The 21,006-nt window shown below is 35.7% G+C and overlaps 1 long non-coding RNA gene across 11 annotated transcripts; it reads right to left on the reverse strand.

Annotated features, from left to right (window-relative positions):
• Positions 1–6,447: 6,447 nt before the first annotated feature.
• Positions 6,448–12,926, reverse strand: LOC110891289. Of its 11 annotated transcripts, none has more exons than XR_004873272.1 (8): positions 12,592–12,926; positions 11,885–12,426; positions 11,091–11,162; positions 10,694–10,838; positions 10,536–10,584; positions 10,105–10,206; positions 9,526–9,722; positions 6,448–9,004 (listed from the first exon to the last, which is right to left on the reverse strand). It is a non-coding gene; the product is annotated as an uncharacterized LOC110891289 (long non-coding RNA). The 11 variants fall into 11 exon arrangements; XR_004873273.1 differs by having other exon boundaries at positions 9,526–9,764; XR_004873267.1 differs by having other exon boundaries at positions 6,448–8,071; positions 8,909–9,004; positions 9,526–10,206.
• Positions 12,927–21,006: the final 8,080 nt, after the last annotated feature.

Below are 21,006 nucleotides of genomic sequence, written 5' to 3' on the forward strand. Positions count from 1 at the left end.
GGTATCATGTATGTAACTACTAACATAGCAACTCCTGAAAATCAAAACGCAACATTTTTTGTCAAGTAATGAAGTATCAAAGCTATTATATTCACTATTATACAGTATTGTGTTGTATTATTTTTATAAAATTCTAAATAAGATGAAAAAAATGGAATGAGTACTACTGTGAAAATAGCTTAAAACTTGTACTGAAGTTGAAAATAGATATTTAATGGATGGAAGTGTTAAAAAGTGGCTTATAAACCATTGAAACCAATCAAACAACCTAAGCCATTGAGTTAATACTTATAAACCAATGGAACTGCCCAAGCCAAAGCAAGTAGGCCGATTTTAGATCAAACGGTACAGTTTTAATTGTTTAATGGTATGACACTCTCCAGTTTGGAACTTGAAACATAATGCGTAGCTAGAAGCAGTAGGTTAACTTTTTTGTTGCATTATACTTTTAAAATAATATGTAGAGAAAAATGCCCGGATAGTCCCTGTGGTTTCACCTTTTTTCACCTATAGTCCCTAACTTTCTAAAACTACTTGAATAGTCCCCAAGTTTTTTATTTTTGTTCTCGGATAGTCCCTGGGTCTAACTTCAGTTACTTTTCTCAGTTAAGTGGGTGTTGAAATGACCAAAATGCCCTTTCCTTAAAAGGCCAAACCATAGGGACTATCCGGGCACCTTCTTCATTTTTATTTATAAAACCCCACCACCACACTTCATCTTCAACCTCCACCCACCATCACCCTCCTCCACCCTCCACCATCGCCGGCTGCCGGTCATCCAGTGCCTCCGACTTCCAAGAAACCTTATCTGGCTTCTATTATATTTTTTTTACCACACTTCAACTCATAAAAATCTATTTCCTTTCATTATAACCAGCTGCAACTATCAATTCAACCCAGCCACACACATCGATTTCTATCAGTAATATGTTTCAAACAAAGTACTCAGTTCTTGGTCCGATTGTGTTTGTGAAATCAGTTCGAATTCAATGATAAATGTCCGAAGTGCACACACGGTACAGCGAAACAGATCAAAATTTGATTTGAAACAATTCTTTTTTCACTTATCTCAAACAACCCGCAACAACAACTGATCAAAACAAACCCTTCTCGGCAGAAAAACGAGCTGATATTTGATCCAATTTTAGCCGTAAATTAGTCCGAAAACATGGTGGCTCGACCGTGTTTGCGTCTGGAACTGATCTGAGGACAAAGGACTCGATCACCACTGTCGTAAAGATGTGATCCGAAAGAAAAGAAATTAGAAACAGAGGATGTTGTTGAAGATTTACCCGATCACCACTACCGGAGCTGCCGATTTCTGCCGCCACCACTTCCAGCGGTGCCGCAGCGGGGGGGGGGGGTCACAATTTTCTTCATCCGCCATCGACGTCACCACCGCCGCGACCCGCCGCCACTCACCAACCTCCGCCATCTCTCTCCCTCTCCTTGGTCTCTCTCTCTTCCTCTCTGTCTCTCTGGTTCCGTAGCCATCGCTCACCACCACCGGATGGTGGTGTTCCGTTTTTTCGACGAGGGGAGGTGTTTGGGGTGTCTTGCCGGCCGATTAACTAGTTAGACCCGTCACCGGAGTCCAGTCGGACTCCCTTGTGCTCGTCGGTAGGGAAAACAAGAGGTAGGGGGTGTTTGGTAGGGGGTGTTTGGTAGTGGATTTAAAGAGAAGCAGGGTGTGGGTATTAGGGTTTCTTAATGTTGAAGATGAAGGGTGGATGGGTTTTATAAAGGGAAGATGCCCGGATAGTCCCTATGGTTTGGCCTTTTAAGGAAAGGGCATTTTGGTCATTTCAACACCCACTTAACTGAGAAAAGTAACTGAAGTTAGACCCAGGGACTATCCGAGAACAAAAATCGAAAACTTGGGGACTATTCAAGTAGTTTTAGAAAGTTAGGGACTATAGGTGAAAAAAGGTGAAACCACAGGGACTATCCGGGCATTTTTCTCTAATATGTAGTTATGACTTATGTATATGTATTATAATCATAAAACAACTTTATCGTTTTAGAGAAAATAATACAAAATAATTAATGCAATATATTCTATGGCGAAAGCTCATGCTCGCGTTTAGTAAAATCTTTACTCTTTTTACTGTGATATAACACCACAATTTACTTTTGTTATATAATATTTATATGTTTTGAACTTGCAACTCATTTTCTTATGTTATATGTAACCAGCCTCACCTACAACTTTGGGGAAAGAAATGGTAATATTTAAGGTTTAAAAGAACATAATCAGGCCTCGAGGCATTTTCCTTCGCCTCATTTGATGAGTTATAAACTTATAATGAGTTTTTTGTGGTTTGAAAAGAAGAAAAGAAAAAGTTAGATGGTTGTAACTTTTCAAAATGGAGATGAAAAAGAAGAAAAGGAGAAGCAATCCCAAACACCCTCAATATACATTATTTTTGTTTGTTATGTTGTTAGCGTAACCCGTCCACCGGACGGGTATTAAACTAGTTATGATGATTTGTTGCCATTCCTCTATCGACCGTGAAGTTTTTGTGCCTATTTTGTAAAGTCATCTTTTAAGCTCTTGATTAACTCAAGAGTTTGAGAGATTTTGTGTATGAACATACACTTTAATCATTTAAATCATTATCAACATATTCATATTGTTTTATAAACATAAATGCCCAAACATATGATATATAAAAGAATATACACGAGTTCCACATGACATGACAAAGAAAAATATAACGACAATCCATTTTGCCACCGTTTTGCAATACATCTTGCATCACATATTCATCTACATCTAACACATAAACCCTCTCTTGTTTTCGTATCCGTTACACTAGCGCTTAGAGCATCCCAAACACGGGATCCGTAGTCATTCGTGGGCCTCGTGCCGGCTTAGGCAGATGGATGGAGAAGAGAGAAGAGGTTTGTCCATCTGAAGAGAAAATTCTGAATTTATGGATTATCTGTAAAGTTTAAATAGACTAAATATAATCCAAGTTGATTCGGGATAAATATACTTTTGTTTATTTATTTGAATAGTTTCAATTATCTATTTATTAGATAGTTTTATTTCGTTGGTTTATTTTATTATTTAAATAGTGTTTGAGTTGGGTTAGGATTAGAATGAGTTTAGTATAAATAGATGGTTAGAATCATTGTAATTTGTGTGCTTTCTTTAATAAATAATAAAAAGAGTCGAACAAGTTCGTTCAAATTGTGTTCGTGTGTTCGATCAAGGCCCTGATTTCCAATACGTGCATCCATACACAAAAAAATTGTGTGTGAGAGAAGATAAGGGTTTATACGAGGTTGGCCGGCATGGAGGAAGATTGAGATGCTTCAGCTTGTTCTATACGGGTTTTAACTTCCACGTGTTTTAACGAAACCAAAAGGTAAATTCTCTATAAGGCTGGAGGGTGTGGTCTGAAGCCCCTAGGGGCTTTATCACGCCACCTCAACGCCATGTCGACACCACGTCACACAGGGGGCTTAAAGCCCCTTCCTTTGACTTGCAGGGTATGATTTAAAGCCCCCTTTAAGCTATAGCGCCCCTCTAACCAATCCTTTATCGATCAACTCATATTCATCTCGTTAACGTGCTGGCGAACAAACGATGGCGCCTCGGGGGCGCTATGGATGCTTAGTTGGCGGGGTGGCGTTAAGCCACATCCACCAGCCTAAAAACGTTAACTTTTACAAAACAAACTACAAAATCATGAAAAATGTTACTTTAAATCATACATGGTGTCCCTTCTATTCCAAACTGAGTTCCGAAAACAGGCATGTCTCTATGCCTCACTTTTATTTTTTTCTTGGAACGAAAACTTAAGATGTGAACGTATAAAAATTAAAAACACTCTCATATATGATCACTTTAAAATATGAACTACATAATATTTAAAGTAAATTACTTTTTGAGTTCCTGTGTTTTAGTGGTTTTAATTATTTGAGTCTAAAATCAAAAAGTTTAATGCATTGAGTCTCTAACCGTTAATTTTATAATGTTTTGAGTCCAATTTTGTTCATTTTATAACGTTTTGAGTCCAATTTTGTTAAAAAAAACTGGACTCAAAAGGTTAAAATTTGGACTTAAATGGACTCAAATGGTTATAAAAAACGTCTAGGGACTCTGAATGTTAAACATTTTGATTTTGAACTCAAATCATTAAAACCACTAAAACACAATAACTCAAAAACTAATTTACTCTAATATTTATTCCCACTTACATTTAAAAAATCTAATCACCATCATAATACAAAAGGAAATGTACGGAAATCTTATTTGCATCATTACCAACTCATTTATAACAATTTCATCAAATTATTGAAGCAATACAAAGCAAAAACTCCAAACTTAAGAAACCTTTTAGTTGGCATTGCAAATCTGGCAAACACACACAAGATACATACATACATATATATATACATATATATATATGTGGTGCACACGTGTGAAGGACAAAACTGCATATGGTGGTTGATTTAAAATATGCATGATTCGAAGAAAAGTGACAATGGCCGGTTGGAATCCATTTGTCGAGAATCAACCATATGGCTTCCCATTATAGGAAGTTTCATAGTGATTAAATGCTAATTTGCACCTTAATTGTTTGCTAACTTGCACCATTTTTGCTTAATCACTGTTAATCCTATATATAAAAGATAGGAGGTTTAACAGTGATTAAATGCTAATGTATACCTTATTTGTTTGCTAACTAGGGTTAAGACCCACCCGCATTGCGGCGCGGATACATCGTAAACATTGAATGGATTAGTCCAAACGTTATATGATACATTAACCATATGGAAACACACATTTCGACGTATCCAGTTGAACGCAGTGTAACCTGTATAAGCATTGTGATTGGATCAAACGTAAAGTAAATGGAATTCATATCGAACAAACATAACGTATTATATATGACCCAACTTATACAATAAAAATGTAACAGGTATGAAGGAAAATATGCACATGTAATCGAAAGGGATTAATTAGAGCTTTCGAAAAAAAAAAGAGAAAAAAACCATAATTTGGCTCCACTCGGTTCGAAACAAACTTTACGAAACGTACATAAAATAAATACGAAAACATATTATATTTGACCTGAATCATTTCCCAAAAACGTTTACGTCGAAACGTAGAACAACTTGAACTTATACGAAAACATACATATAAATATGCACGTAAAAATGGTTTCTTTAAACGAAAACGTATTATATTTGACCTGACTCGTCTATAAAAAAAAGTTTACGTCGGAATGTAGAAGAAATCATATTTACACATACCCGTACATAAAATATGCACGTAAAAAATAGTTTTTAAGTAAAGGAAATATAGGGGTAAACCGAAACAAAAAATTAGTAAAAAATTTAATAGGTTAAAAACGTTTGTAAAACCGTGCCAAGTAGCACCAATGCCACAACCGCATCGACTCTCAACATCGTAAAAATAAAATAGATAAAATAGTAAAAATTACACTGAACGAAAAGCAGACTAAAATCGTTGAACCACACACATCCGTTACAGTGTCTTAATACGAAGAAATTAACCAGGAACGTAAAACGTAGAAAATAATAACTTAGTGGATCTACGACTCGCCCGTTGCGGCGAACTTTTCAAAATGGGAAAAATGGACGCGTTGCGACGGGTCTGTCAAATATGAAAAATAGAGCAAAAACGTTGAGCCTCACATGAACGCTACGATATGTTAACTCGCAAAATTTAGAACGAAACGTAAAACGAAAAACTTGCGAAAGATAAAAAGCATGGGATACGAAAGTTGTAAATAATAAAGTGTTGTGTTAAATTATAAAAGATGGAAAACTTTGGGTTAAAAGTAAAAAAATGAAAAGGGGTTAAAATGTAAATTATGAAAAGTTTGGGTTAAAAAGTAAAAAATCAAGTTTTTTTTTTGAAACACTCACTAAGCACAAAGTACAACTAATGATGCACATATAAGTTGGTTATTAATATATGGAATAATATTAAAAGAAATTTATTATACAAATATAAATAAAACTAGGTTATCACCCGCGAACTTCGCGGGTTGGACAATTTAAATTATGTAAACAGCGGTTAAACAACATACATAGACTTTACCACTTAATTTTATAATATCTTTTATATTATATCATATTATATTAAAATTATAAATTTGGTTGAAATTACATACGACACTAAATAAAAAATAACAATAATAATTAAATTCAAATTTTAAAATGTAAAAGTATATACAAATAATTCATAAATGTGTAAATATATCTTTATCTACAACCATTTGCTATTTTATTTGTTATACTGCTATCTCTATCAACCTCATTAATGTCTGTTCATGGGTTGTGAGTTACAAAAGGGGCTCATTGAAATCAATTGAAAGTGAGCACCGGACAGGCGCATAATCACCTTCACATTAAACACGTGGCTCTTTGTTTACGCGGTTCTTTGATTCAACTTCACATGGTATATAAACATTTAAAAAATATATACTGACTATAGTATTGTTAAAATCTCCATCAGCATGAGGACCACCATTTAACATATAACCACATCTAAGGAATGTTCAGTTATAAAGGGTAACTTACATTGGGTTCATAAAAAACAGTATGTTACCAAGCCATCCAATTTACTCACGGGGCAAAAACTAAAACAAAAAATTGGAGAAAAACAATTACATAGAGACCCCCCCCCCCCCCCCCTTCTTTTCCCTTTTTTACTTCTCAGCGTCAAATTTGAATCAACTAAGATCCATATAATCTAAAAAAAACAGTCAAACTTATGAGCATCCATGAGGTCTACCATCTTGTCATCCACAAGTTAATTTTTCACTTGTAGTCTTCTGAATCATCTTCAAAAACCAGCCAAAAACTCTAGCATACCAAATAGGCTAAGACTTTGCGCCATGCACAAAGCGCTTTTCATCCACACAGACAAACAGGCCTGAGACTTTGTGCCATGCACCGAAGCACCAAGACAGATTTACCCACTATCCCCACGCCCCATAATTATTATAGAAACTGTAGAAAAAAATACACAACCTACTAAGAACAAAAACTCACGCCATGTAAGAAAACCCGAAAAGAAGATTGTAGCCTACCACTCATTCATTGACATGAAACCCTTAACCAGCCTCCCAAACAACACATGTAAAAACTCACACAAACTCCCCCTGGTAGACCACGAGACTGGCTAAAAAAAACTCACACACCAAGCTTATTGTATTTTTTTCTTGGTGCTAAGATGACTCAAAAAAATTAAAAAAAAAACAACAAAAATGGAAAATAGCCAAAGTTCCAAAACCTTACTCCCCCTGGTAGACCACGAGACTGGCTAAAAAAAAAACTCTCACACCAAGATCATTGTATTTTTTTCCTGGTGGTAAGATGACTAAAAAAAGGAAAATAATCAAAATACCAAAATGTTAGGGGTCTAGTTAATCTAAATCCCATTTTATCCAAATCATTTTAGTGATTTGGGTTCCATTTTCAAAATTTTAGGCAAGAAAATCAAGAACCACAAATTGTAAAATGGATTTGGACTTGAACTTAGATCAACTTAACCCTACCACCATTATCATTTGCCTTCGATCACAGAAGCTACACAACTAACCACTTTACTTCTAATCTTTGGTACCTTTGGTTTAATCTCTAATAGCTCCCAATGTTTCATAGCTTCCTCTATACCTCCTCCAATATCTTCAAACTCATCCATCAAAATCAGGTCTTTCGCGTCTGGAATCTGGTTAGATTTGCTTGCAATTTCAGTAAAAGATTGGTTATTCTTATCATTAGTCGGATTGTTGAGCATTCGATTGCAAGGAGAGAGCCATTTAGCTTTAAGTCTTTAACATAATCGGCTCTTCACTAAGGGGACAGAGGCATTCCTTTCTTCTTTAAGCTCTGTTTTGCAGCATCAGAAACTATGTTGAGGATATTCTGCCGACGATCGGGTCATATCACAGTTATATGAGGAAGCATTTAAAGAACCGTTCTGTAGCTTTTGGTGGATCTTGCAATTTCAAACTCTGATGTGAATCTATGTCCACTATCACACGGTCTCCTTCTAGCATAGCATCAATATACTAATACTTCCCTGTTCATATACAATCCACAAAATATTATTACATAAATCTATGTCCATCACTGCCACACATATATAAACATGAAGTTTCAACGGCATTAGTGGAGAATCAAGTTTAAAAAATGGGAAATGTAAGAGGGTGCACGTACCTGTCTTGGTATCTGCACAAAGCATGCAGTGAACATTAACATTATAATAAACACATCCAACAATATAATAAGCATTTCCCACCAAACCAGTTTTACACTTCTTCAAATGACCATAAGTAGAATAAGACTTGTACATATTGTACGCATCAGTTATATGTTATATGTTGGGTAACATGAAATATCGACAATCCTTTTGATTTATAAAAGAGATTAAATAGCTAATGTGTCATCTATATAAGTATATTAAAGAAGTTGTTACATTGAACAAACATGTAGTACAAACTTGAGCCTGATTTAGAGCTTCATTTAATAAAGAGCATTGCATATCGAGATTGAGAGCCTGTTATTATGTAAATGTAATAAATTTATATTTTATATAATGGTGTATAATTACATAATAGATATTATTCTTCATAAAAATATGACAAAAATAATACTCATTTTATTATTATAAAATTATAAATATAAGTATACATCTGAATATAAATAATTATATATGTATCAAAAATAATAATAATTAATAGACCAAAAGTGAATGTGGATTCAACAAAACATGACCCGTCCCGTTTCAATGCGTACTAAAGTTGACGTATCTCAACCCGAACCCATATGACCCGTTACTTAACCCATCCAAGTTCCAACCATAATCTAAAATATATAAAACTAAACAACATTAGAAAGCTTGACACAAATGAACCACCTCAGGAGAAATCCACCGATATGTCCCGGTTTCTGCTGTCATTACACCAGTCTGAGCCTTCACTCTTGCAACACCGAAATCAGCCACCTTAACCACCTGTATGCAAAACATCCCAAAGATTGAATTAGCCTTATACTGACAGCTAAAAGAGCTTTTTAAATGATACAAAGTTATAGAAAACCAAGAGTAAAATGCCATAATCGTCCTGAGATTTGGCTAGTTTTCCGATTTTTGTCTAAAGGCTTGTTTTTCCGCATCTGGGTCGAAAAGGTTTGAAATCTTACCATTTTCATCCGGCTCGTTAACGCCATTCATTCTTCTTCGTTAAATCAAGGGTATTTCCGTTTTTTTTTTTTTTTGTTAACTTAAGGGACAATTCCGTCTTTTTCACTTTATGTACAAACATTTAAAATACCCTTACTAATTAAAAGTTAAGTCTCCTGACTTTAAGTTAACAAAAAAAAAAACAGAAAATACCCCTGACTTAACAGCGAAAAATGAATGGAGTTAACGATCCCGAAGAAAATGGCAAGATTTCAAAAGTCGCAAAACTGGTCAAGCCTCAGGGTCAAAAATGGCATTTTACTCAAAAAATATATATAAACTGAGAATCTTACATCATTTTTCATCCCTAAAAGGTTCATGACCGTTGATAAGTCAGGGTCACGAACTCACGACTCAGGCTTTCTTTCTTGTCATTTCTGTCTGCAGTTCTGTACCTTCGGTATGCAACCATGCACCTGCACAATCTCCACCCATCTCCCCCTCTTCGGCTTTAACCCACCACCACGAACTGCCACCGCTTCAAGGCTCCCTACCGCCCCATTTTCATCATCACAAGCATGAACAGATTAAACTGATTACAGAGAAGATTGAATAAACGAAAAACTAATTATAAATCGTTTATCCGAACACATTTGTCAATGATAAATCGCAAACCGTAATCAAAGAGGTTGTGACCTAGAATAACATCATAGTAGACCCCGATTCTTGCACAACAAATAGGATTTGAATAGTGTTTAACAATTAATCAACCAAAAAAAACGGAAAACTGACTATTAATCCCAAAATCAAACATATACCACCATAATCCTCAACCCAGCAACCCTCAGCTTAAACCAACCACCCACAAAACTAAAGTCCAAAAACAACACCAAAACAAAACCCATACACAAAATTAAAGTACCAAAACATACCACCAAGCTACCGATTGTTGATGCCACGGCCGCTAAGCCGCCATAGACACACCCATCAGAACCCTAACTTTCGCCGCAGCCCTCCTCTATAACAATTGTCTCCTATAATCAACAATTCAACAACATACTTTAAAATTTGTTGTATGACTTAAAAGTAAGGACCCAAGAACAGTGACACCATTTCATGTAGCACAAAATCTAGTTTAAAGCCCCAAATTTCTTTGATTTATTGCTTGCCAACTCAAAATAAAATGTATACCATCTCCAGATTGAAGAACAAAAACGTTAAAATATCAAATAACATACCAGATCGACAAACAATATCGGTAACAAACTCGATATCTTTAACTTACGAACCTTTAAGCGTATTCAGATTTGAGTATCGATTAACTATAGAACAAAAAAGGCCAAATTAGTATTGATATCTTTACCTTACGAGCCTTCTGGCAACATCCGAAGGTCTCTTGTGACCAGCAAAGCCTGGCGTATCAGCAATATTAACATCAACTGACATTTAATTTAAGCAAACAATAATAAGTTTATATGACTTTTTACAAAATTTGTGACATGAGACTTGTTTTTCACTTACAAAGAGAGCCATAAACCGGAGGTACGCAATGCTGTTATTACTTCATACACCGTAATCATCAAAATCCGGTTCAAGAAACTGATTCTCAGAAACAAAAGCCAAGAAGTGAGCATCCCGGAGATCAATTTGCGGGCCCCATGCATGCCTAAAAAATACAATGAGAATCAAAAATAGTAAACCTCGTGCAGAAAGATTAAAAAAAAAACAAAGAATAATTTTTTCGCCAAATCTTTGTAGCAACTGTTCCTGATATCAATAGTCATGACATCTGGATTGGTTCTAGCTGGTGAAAGAGCGTAATCCGGTGAATAAATATATGAAACATGTCAAATTCAATAGCATTTCAATAAAAAAAATTCACCAAATTATTAAAATTCTGGACCAAAAAAGACCAAACCTGATTGCAAATCTCACAGGTTATATCCCCTTTCTTGTTGCACTATTTCTGAATACATTTCCTATGAGCAAACTGCAACCCACAAATACAAAATTACAATCCAATGTGACAATCCAAATCAATTAGAAAAAAAAAAATACTAATTTTGACTAAATTATCATCTGCATTTAATAAATAATAACCCATTCAAATTTAGATAAGAGTAAGCACCACATAAGCAATAACCTCCTATCGCACCACATTACTCTCTATAAATTTCATTAAATAAATTAGATGACATTGAATACTATATCAGATATTGTGAATAGAAAAGTGTAGTTATTTTTATACTTTATACATTAACAACTCCATTTAGTTTTGTCTTTAAAATATCGTCCTTGTCTTTTTGTCAACACTTTTATGCAATCTTTACCTAAATACCAAGAAATCAAAGGCAGACCACATAAAAGAAATGAATTTTGTGGTTAGAAAACAATTGTCTCTAATCCATATTAACTTTGACCTCAAAAGTCAAAGCATGCTTACCAGTTAGCTCTAACTTATGTTGGATATTAGGATCAGAGTGACCAAGAACATATTTACACAGTCTTCACACCATTAGATGATGATATAGTGGCAGGAGATCAGGTGTTAGAACTTAGAAATGAATAACGTGGTGTAATGGCATAGTAATAATGACCCCAAAACTCAAAGAAAACCTGGCTCTTCATGTTTCTGGTTGGATTTATGCAATATTTAAGGTTAGAGATAACAAACTGGTAGAAATCAGATGTGGTAAATGTAGAATCACTTACTCGGGTCAACTGATATAGCTGATATAATGGGACCATAACTTCCTCTCATTGGAATTCCAGTAGAGCCTTTTCCAGCCCAGTAAAGTTGAATCTTGAGTGTGTTGTTCTTCACAATAACTATAAAACTCTTTATAACTCCAATACCAGCACCTCGAGCCTCTTTTACTATATCAAAATCGATTAGTTTTAACTCCCCCAACAATTAAAGTTTTAACTCCCCCAACAATTAAAACAATGACCAATCATAATCTTGCAAAGGTAAAAAAGATTCAGAACTACATCAGCCGACATAATCTTGAACCTAACAAACTTGACGATGAATTTTTTTTTTTAAATTCTATTACAATGCTGACATAATCTTGAACCTAACAAATGATAATTTTTTTAAATTCTATTACAATGCGAAACTCTAAAATCATTCTTAAACCCAAATCTTTTGTGTTAGACGACCCTTAACAGTTCATCTTTCTTCCTCCTCTCCTTCATGCGTAACCCTAAAATTGTATCAGATTCAGCCGTCACACAAACACACCTTCATTCTTCTTCAATGTTAAAATCAACAAAAAACAACAGCAATCAGAAATAACAATCGTTTGTAAACATTGACCATTTAGGGTTTTGACAATCAAAAACAAAAACAAAAAACAGGATTCTTATGATTGGAATCACATAACAAAAACATCAAAGATAGAAAGGGATAAACATACCTATGTTCTTGATTGATGAATATGAAAGTGAAGAACACGAACTTGCACTCGTTGATCTAGGGTTTTGAGAGAGAAACTGAAAGTAGAGGCACCTAGTATTTTCTTCAACCATTCAATTGATCGACGACATTGATTGTATATATGAAAAAGATGAATGGGGAAATCGATTTAGGGTTTGAATCGTAGAACAACTAAGAAAAAAGAGGATCACGGTTGCTATTGAGTTGAATCGTAATGAAGAAGGAGGAACATGGTGGCTAGGGTTTCAGAGAAATGTCAATAGGGTATAAGATTATGATCTCAATTAGGTTTTTATATTATATCCGAACTGAGAGATGCCTGACCCAAATCATAAACGGATCCCGCGTCCACTGAATTTGTTTGTGTATTCCCTCCTAAACTCACCATCAAAACTTGCCACATCAGCAAAAATGGCCAAATTCAAATGCCACCTAGCCCACATCACATCTCATTTATATATATATAGAGATAGAGATTTATAAGGTTGAAGGAGAGAATGCCATGTGGCATTATTTGGAGTCTTTTATTATAAGTTAGATTTGCACCATTTTTGCTTAATCAATGTTAATCTACACCTTATTGGTTTGCTAACTTGCCCCATTTTTCTAACTTGTGCCCATTTTTTTGCTTTTTTTTAGTTTTCGTTTTAGCGAACATAATAGTTGCCGGTACAGAAAAAACACTATCAACTTTTTAATTAATTTTAACGAATTGAACACGTTCGACACCTTTTTGGTCATACTTTCTAACTTTTCTTTTTTCGTTTGCTATAATGAGTCAACCGAAACCGACCAAGTTCCTATCGTTTTAGATATCATTTTGTTAAATTTTAAGAATTTATTCATCGGTTGTCATTGTGCAATACGTACCGAATTTCAACCGCGTCCCGGCGCAACGTGCGGATGACTACGACCCTAGTTTCCTCTAAAATAAATATAATGTGGATTTTAGGGTTTGTTACATGATGAATCTGGATTATGTAGCTTTTCATAAAAATCCAATCTATGTATGAAAGGCTTGTTAATTGAATGATGGTGAGTAATTCACTAGATGATATATCATATCATATTATGTAACAAACCCATTTTTTTATTTTTTATAACACATTATTCTGTATTGTCAGAAATAAGACATCAAAACCTCTTGAATCGTGATCCTCTCCTAAACACATTCTTATTGCTATATTAACATTTTCTTACTAAAAGGTTATCTTAAGCTCATATAAGTTGATGAATGGTAAATACAACTCATCAATAAACCCGCCTACATTAAGTGAATTATGTAAATGCGTGTTAGATACCGATGGTGAAGGGGTATGGTCCCAAATAGCATGCGCGAGCGCGCATACGTGAGACCATACCACTCTTGAGACCTAACCTTGTCATCTAGAAGGATCTAGAAGGACGAGGGACACACCTGGCGACAGAGAGAATATCCTCGACAGACAAAGAAAAGGACACCACGTGGCACTAATCATTGGATGTCAGGGCCTGTCGCAGGGTCTTCAAAGGACAGCCAGGGATAACCCGACAGAAAGTACTAAAGGACGCTGAGGTGGAACGAGTAACCGTACGCCACGTCAGTCTTAGTACAGAATAAGGGGCTGGTCATGTCAGATAGGACATAATGGATATTCTCCACTATTGGACAACTAGCAAACGACCAGCTGGCACCTCCTTCTCCTTCACAAATCTTCGGCTATAAATAGAGGAGTTCACCTCCAGGTTTAAGGATCGCTTCTCTCACTCTATACACACACTTTTATTCCTCAAAGCGAATACTTATTCAGTTATTCTCACGCCAAATGGTGATTACAAGGGGAACCCCCAACCTCTCCTCCTTGTAATGAGTTCACAGGTGTTGTTTTCGTTTTGCAGGATTCCTGAACAAGAACTGAACAGTTTGACGAGGAAAGAATAGAGATTGACCCCCGTTACGAGACAAACCGGCTAAGTCTAACGTAGTACTGACTTAGTGTTTCTTCATATAGGAACCAACATGACAACGTTTTAAAAATACGTGTTGAATCAGGTTCACTCTTAATAAACTACACATAGAAAATAAATAGAATAAAAACACTTGGTACTAGATGACACTAAAAATACACATGGTCATATGACCCCGATATCCAACCTTGGGTCCAACTCTGCCTACTAACATGAGAGGTGCTTTTTCCAAACATAATAATAATTTAGTGTATAATGTATCACTAAATATAATAATAACATTACAAATTATAACACATTGGAAAACAACATACATGTATAGATTTGAGTTTTTTTATATGTTTTTTTATCTATTTACAGGAATATAAAAAAAAAGGTAGTTGCACGGTACCCCTGACCGCGGAAGGGATCTCCCTTCCCAGTTCACCACCCGACAAGGATCCCTGGCGGCAAATACCCATAGCCATCAAAGAGGGGTAAGAAACATGTTTCGAACCCGAGACCTCGAGTGTCCTCGGTCCGGCTTTAAAGCGGGTGTCGGTGGCCACCAAAGTGACACTAATGGGAATTGACTTGAGTCTCCATTGGAGAACCCAAGTCACTTCACCACTAGGCCACTTGTGATGGTTAAGTGATGTTTATAAGTGGTGTTTATAAAAGTGATGTGGAAACAGATAAAGCAATGTAACCAAATTTATTGGATTTTAGTCATCAAAATATAAAGGTAAACTTAAACTAAAGCTCATGTAACCCATATGAATGGTCTACTTGTCATATAGTTGATGTAATGCTCGTTTAAGCGAAAGCTCATTTTGCTATAAAGGGCATTTATACAGTAAGTTGTTACGGCTTCAGCTTGTGATTTCTAAAGAAAATATGTTTCATGTTAAAATAAACAATATATACTTGTTACGAAATAAAATGAGTTTCGCTAACTATATGGTTAGTGTTTAGTGATTTAGGTTAAGAAAATTTGTAGACACCTTTTTATATTTTACTGCAAAATAGGTTATTTTTAATAAGTATATGTAGGGCTGTAAACGAACCGAACGAACAAGAATAAGGCTATGTTCGTGTTCGTTCGTTAAGAAAATTAAAATGTTCATGAGCTGTTCACGAACGCATACCGAACATAAGTTTATGTTCGTGTTCGTTCGTTAAGGAAATTCAGATGTTCATGAACAGTTCGTGAACACTGGTCTCGAACACAAACGAACGCAAGCAAATAAAAACAAACGCAAACGAACATTTAACTTGAAAATAAAAAAATAAAAACAATGTTATCCTTAAAAATTGGATAAAAGTAGTTAAATACAACTATCAAATGATAAATCATAACACACGAAGTCTACTAGACCACCAAACGATGAATGAGGTTTAACTAATTTAGACATAATTATCCCCAAAAATGTCTTAGAATGTCCAAATTTTGGCCAACTTAGAAAAAAATAGGGTTTCAAGTTTTCAATATATTTAGATAAAAGGTTTATTATTTATTATTTTTTTGATATAATCAAACGGACACGAACGAACGTAAACAAACATATTACCGAACGTTCACGAACGTAGTCGAACGAACGAGACCTGTGTTCATGTTCGTTCGCTAAGCTAACCGAACGAAATTTTTTGTTCGTGTTCGTTCGTTAAGTTAATCGAACGGACATAAACGAACTTCCCACCGAATAGTTCACGAACTGTTCGCTGAACGTTCGGTTCGTTTACAACCCTAAGAATTAACCAAAATTTCATTAAACAAGGAATTAAATTGTTCATTACACATACTACTGGACTCAAAAGAGTTTGTCCTTTTAGAATTAAAACAATCAAAAACACAAAAACTACCGGTAGAACCACCAAAACCTAATCCAACCGTTTATTTAGTCAACACGTCACTATTCTCAATTCCTCCTCCAACCTCATCAGCACTTAAACGTACATTTTCTATATCAGAAGAATCAGTTTGTATAAGATCAATTAAACGATGAGGTGTAGGAATAGGAGCATAATTATTCATTAAAGGATGAGGAAACTGAACACGTTCAAAGTCGAGTTTATCACTATACCTGAAGGGGTATCGTCCCAAAAAGCCGACCAATCAGGTCGCACGCTGGACCATACTCCTTACTCAATAAGCTGACTAATCTATGGACCTCGCGCAAGCTGCTTAAGTAAAACCGGGACCTCGCGCGAGGTCCAAGCAAGGGATACCATCAGTTTCACACTTAGTATTCTGAATAAGAGCCTTCAACTCCTACAACCCTGCGCGGGCTAGTTACGTGCACAACAAGGGTCGCGCAGGAGTTACGGCACAAGGCCACTTCAGAAAGTACCAAAGGTACGAGCGGCAGAAGAGTGTGCCAATCAGCGTCCACCAGGCTGTGCTCTATCGTGCTCCACAATCGACTAACGTGCAGGAGACAGAGAGTACATAAGGACGCCTACGTGGCACCAATCAGAGGGCGGCGACAACTGCCCCATGATCTCCACTCACCTGCTGATGGCAGAGGGACAACAAGGCCGACAACTGGGACATGTGGCTCCAATCACGGTGCGCCAGCATCGGAGAACTTCTAGAAATCACTAACGGTCGATACCAGTGAGACAAGGAGGATATTCCTTGTTGTCGCCTTCCGGCCCAAGGCCCATCAGCCCATCTCCTCTTACACTACTCCAGCTATAAATAGAGACTTCCATATTCAGGTTAAACATTCCATTCTCTCTACTCTCACTCTTAACACACACTTATTTCCTTAAAGCAGTTACTTATTCTCAAGTCGGAGTCTGGTTAAGAGGGAAACCCCCATATTCCCCTCTTAACGAGCTAACAGTGTTGCTGTTTTGTAGGAAGATCGGATCACATCGGAGCTCATGAAAGATTAAGAAGATTAACCCTCATGTTTGAAACATAAACCAAACTAATTAACCTTAAAATGAGTTATGTGTTTCTTCATATACCCAATTCTTGATTTAATATAACTCGATCTTTGATCACTTTTAGTCTTTATCAAAAGCCTTTTTACTTATGTTTCATTTATCAATGATGATTTTGAGGCTTTGTTGCCTCATTTCTAGGGCTGTAAATGAACCGAACGAACACGAACAAGGCCTTGTTCGTGTTCGTTCGTTAAGAATATTATGTGTTCACGAACGGTTCATGAACACTTACCGAACGAGATTTTTTGTTCGTGTTCGTTCGTTAAGGAAATGAACGTGTTCATGAACGGTTCACAAACACAAACGAACACAAATAACATCAACGAAGTTCAATTGTATTTTTCGGTGTGAATAAAAAGAAAGAAAGGTGGAGGTAGGGTTTCCTATTTTTTTTTGTTTGGGTAATGAGATAAATAAGAATTAAGGAATATAAAAGGTTTAGATAAAATAAATAAATGCTAAAAAAATGTCAACATAAACAAACAAACATGAACGAATGTTCACGAACACGTTACCGAACGTTCATGAACGCAATTGAACGAACGAGACAGTTGTTCGTGTTCGTTCATTTAACTAACCGAACGGAATTTCTTGTTCATGTTCGTTCATTAACAAAACGAACGAACGTAAACGAACTTCCCGCCGAACGGTTTACGAACTGTTCGCTGAACGTTCGGTTCGTTTACAGCCCTAAGTATATGTGAGTTGCTTATTTTAAACTAGTTATTCTTAATAACTTTAAAATTACATGTCTATCATTATAGTGAAATACATATTTTTATACTTTTTTTACAAGTAGAGTACACATTTTTTTAAAATTAACAATTCAACACATTCCTATATAATTAATCCACAAGGTATTAAAAAAAAACTAGGTGAGTAATTGATGCACAAGGTATTAAAAAACTATGCGAGGGGCACATGTTGATAAAGTGATGGTGATATATTGGAGGAAACATTGATGGAAATTGGAAACTACACTTTGTCATTGTCCACACAATTTGCTTTCACAAATTCAAGTAGATTAGTTACTTGTCATCTCTCTCCCCCTTTTCATAATATAAAATACATTATTATCATTGTTTTTTCTAATTTTTTACTATATTACTTACTTACTTTAAGAATCTATATTATAAAAACATAATTTTATTCGGAAAAAAAAATAGCGACTCTTAGGGTGCACGCCGGGTAGCTCGGGTAGCTCATGCAGTGGCAACACCGACGTATGGGGCTCGGGTATTGGAGACGGTAAATGGGATATGCTTCTACTACCCGATCATGTGATGGTGGAAAATCAAAGAGGTGACTTGCTTTTGCGTAAACAAATTGGGTAGTTTTGGTAAACAAAAAATGAGGTGACATAGCATCATTGATTGTTTTTGTTTGGGTGTTTTAGATTCTTCCCCTAGTAGCACCCTTATGTCTTAACAATGATCTTGTAAAAGGTTTACCGCATAAGCAGGTCCCGTGGTTATTAAAAAAAACCATGATATTGTAGGGTGTGTATATATTATATCATATCACTATATCTTAAAAGTGTTGTATTTTCAGAAAAAAAGCTTCGGTCCTAAATGAGTAAATGGGTCCAGAAAAAGACCCATCATAAAAAGCCCAGGTACCTTTACAAACTATATGGGTTAGTTGGGCCTGATTGCGTCCAAAATATAATAAATATTACTTTTTCAGACCCGGTCTGTCTTTTTGTAAGGACATTTAATAAAAGGAAAAAGATTATAGAGAAATAATAAAAAAAAAGGAAAAAGATTATAGAGAAATAATAAAAAAAAGGAAAAAGATTATAGAGAAATAATAAAATTATTTTTACATCACACAAATTGATTTTAACTTTTAATATATTTTATAACAACACCTAAAAAAAATAAACCACTGTGAGGAACTCAAAAATCATATGGGCCTAATGACAAGGCTTTTTTTAGTCAAAACGGGCTTTTGAGCTCTTTTGGGCTTGCAAGAATGCAAGCTATCAGTCTATTACGGTTTACGCAATATCACATAATGATTATACTGATTTTGCATCTCACGATATACTTTAATAGTCTGTCAGTTATCCAAATTTGTCTGAGGAACAAATTTCAGGTTCAGGTTTAATATAAGTTGGGTTCGGGCTAGTTTGGTTATGTTATGGGTTCGGGCTAGTTTGGGTTTGTCTATGTCAACTAGGCGAGGATAGTGGGTTAACACTTATTTTTTATTTTTAAAATGTGTGTTGCCTAATAAATTAACATGGTTGAGTATTGTATGCTAAAATTACTTATAAGAGAAATTTATATACTATTAATTTGTAACTTAGTAGTGCATTGATGTTTGTACTTTGTGCTTTGAGAGCATGTTATGGCTCTTTAGATGTACTATATGCTTCTTTTGTTGTGCATTTGGTAGGGTTTTATAAACATCATTTTCAAACTATAAATAAGCAACACTTTCTAGCTTCATGTTGTTGTAATACATGCGTTGGGTTACATTGAGTTCAATCAGATACGTCGGAACGCGTGTTTTCATATGGTTAACGCATCACATAACGTTTCAAACTAATCCATTCGATGTTTGCGATGTACCCACGCCGCAACACGCACGGGTGTTATTGCTAGTTAACATTAAACTTTATAACTAAAATCTGTTTGTTTTATACACATTAGTATTTTTTTCGTTGTAATGTTATATTTCTAAAGTTGTCTTGTGCAAAAAAAAAAAAAAAAAAAAAACACACAAAAAAAAATTGTTGATTATGTCAACCCGTGAGTCTTCTGTTGTGTTTATATGTCTGATTTTTAGGTTTGTGTTGGGTTGGACCCTTCCAACCCGTGATGCGGACTATGTGTGTTATTAACTCTAATCAATATGACTTAGGGGCCATTTGGCAACTTCTGAATGGTTAAGTGCTGAACGAGTAAGAGGTCTGAACCATTAAGTGCTGAATCAGTAAGAGGTCTGAACCATTAAGAGTCAGTATAATACTTAACCATTCAGAGGCAAATGTCTGACCAATTCAGATTAGAGGTCCTAACCATTCAGACTTAGTATAATCCTTAACCATTCAGAGCAAGTTTGAACCATTCAAACATTTGCTCGCGAAACAAACAGTCTGAACCATTAAGTGCTGAACTAGTAAGATGTCTGAACCATAAATAGACTTAATGCCTTAAGAGGTAAACAAACAGCCCCTTAGAATGATAGCTACTAAGGCTTCATGTTGTGGAAGGGGTGAGCACCGACGCTAGTCACGTCATCCGCCACCTGGCTCGCGAGCACCACAACGCAGTTAGGCTAGCGCAATCGCGAGTGGCCAAAGTGAGCGTTGAGCGGGTGTTTTGGGAGTGTTTTGGGGTGTGGTAACTTGGGCGAGTAGAGGTTAACCACAACAAGCTCAAGTGAGATAAGGCGCGAATGAGCAAGGTGATGAATATGCGTATTGTCAACATCATGTGTCACAATGTTAGAGTATAAATCCGAGTTGTTAAGCGAGCGAGCGACAACTTAGGGGAGTGAGGGATCA

The sequence above is a fragment of the Helianthus annuus genome, chromosome 11 (genome assembly GCF_002127325.2).
Source record: "Helianthus annuus cultivar XRQ/B chromosome 11, HanXRQr2.0-SUNRISE, whole genome shotgun sequence".
Lineage (NCBI taxonomy): Eukaryota > Viridiplantae > Streptophyta > Magnoliopsida > Asterales > Asteraceae > Helianthus > Helianthus annuus.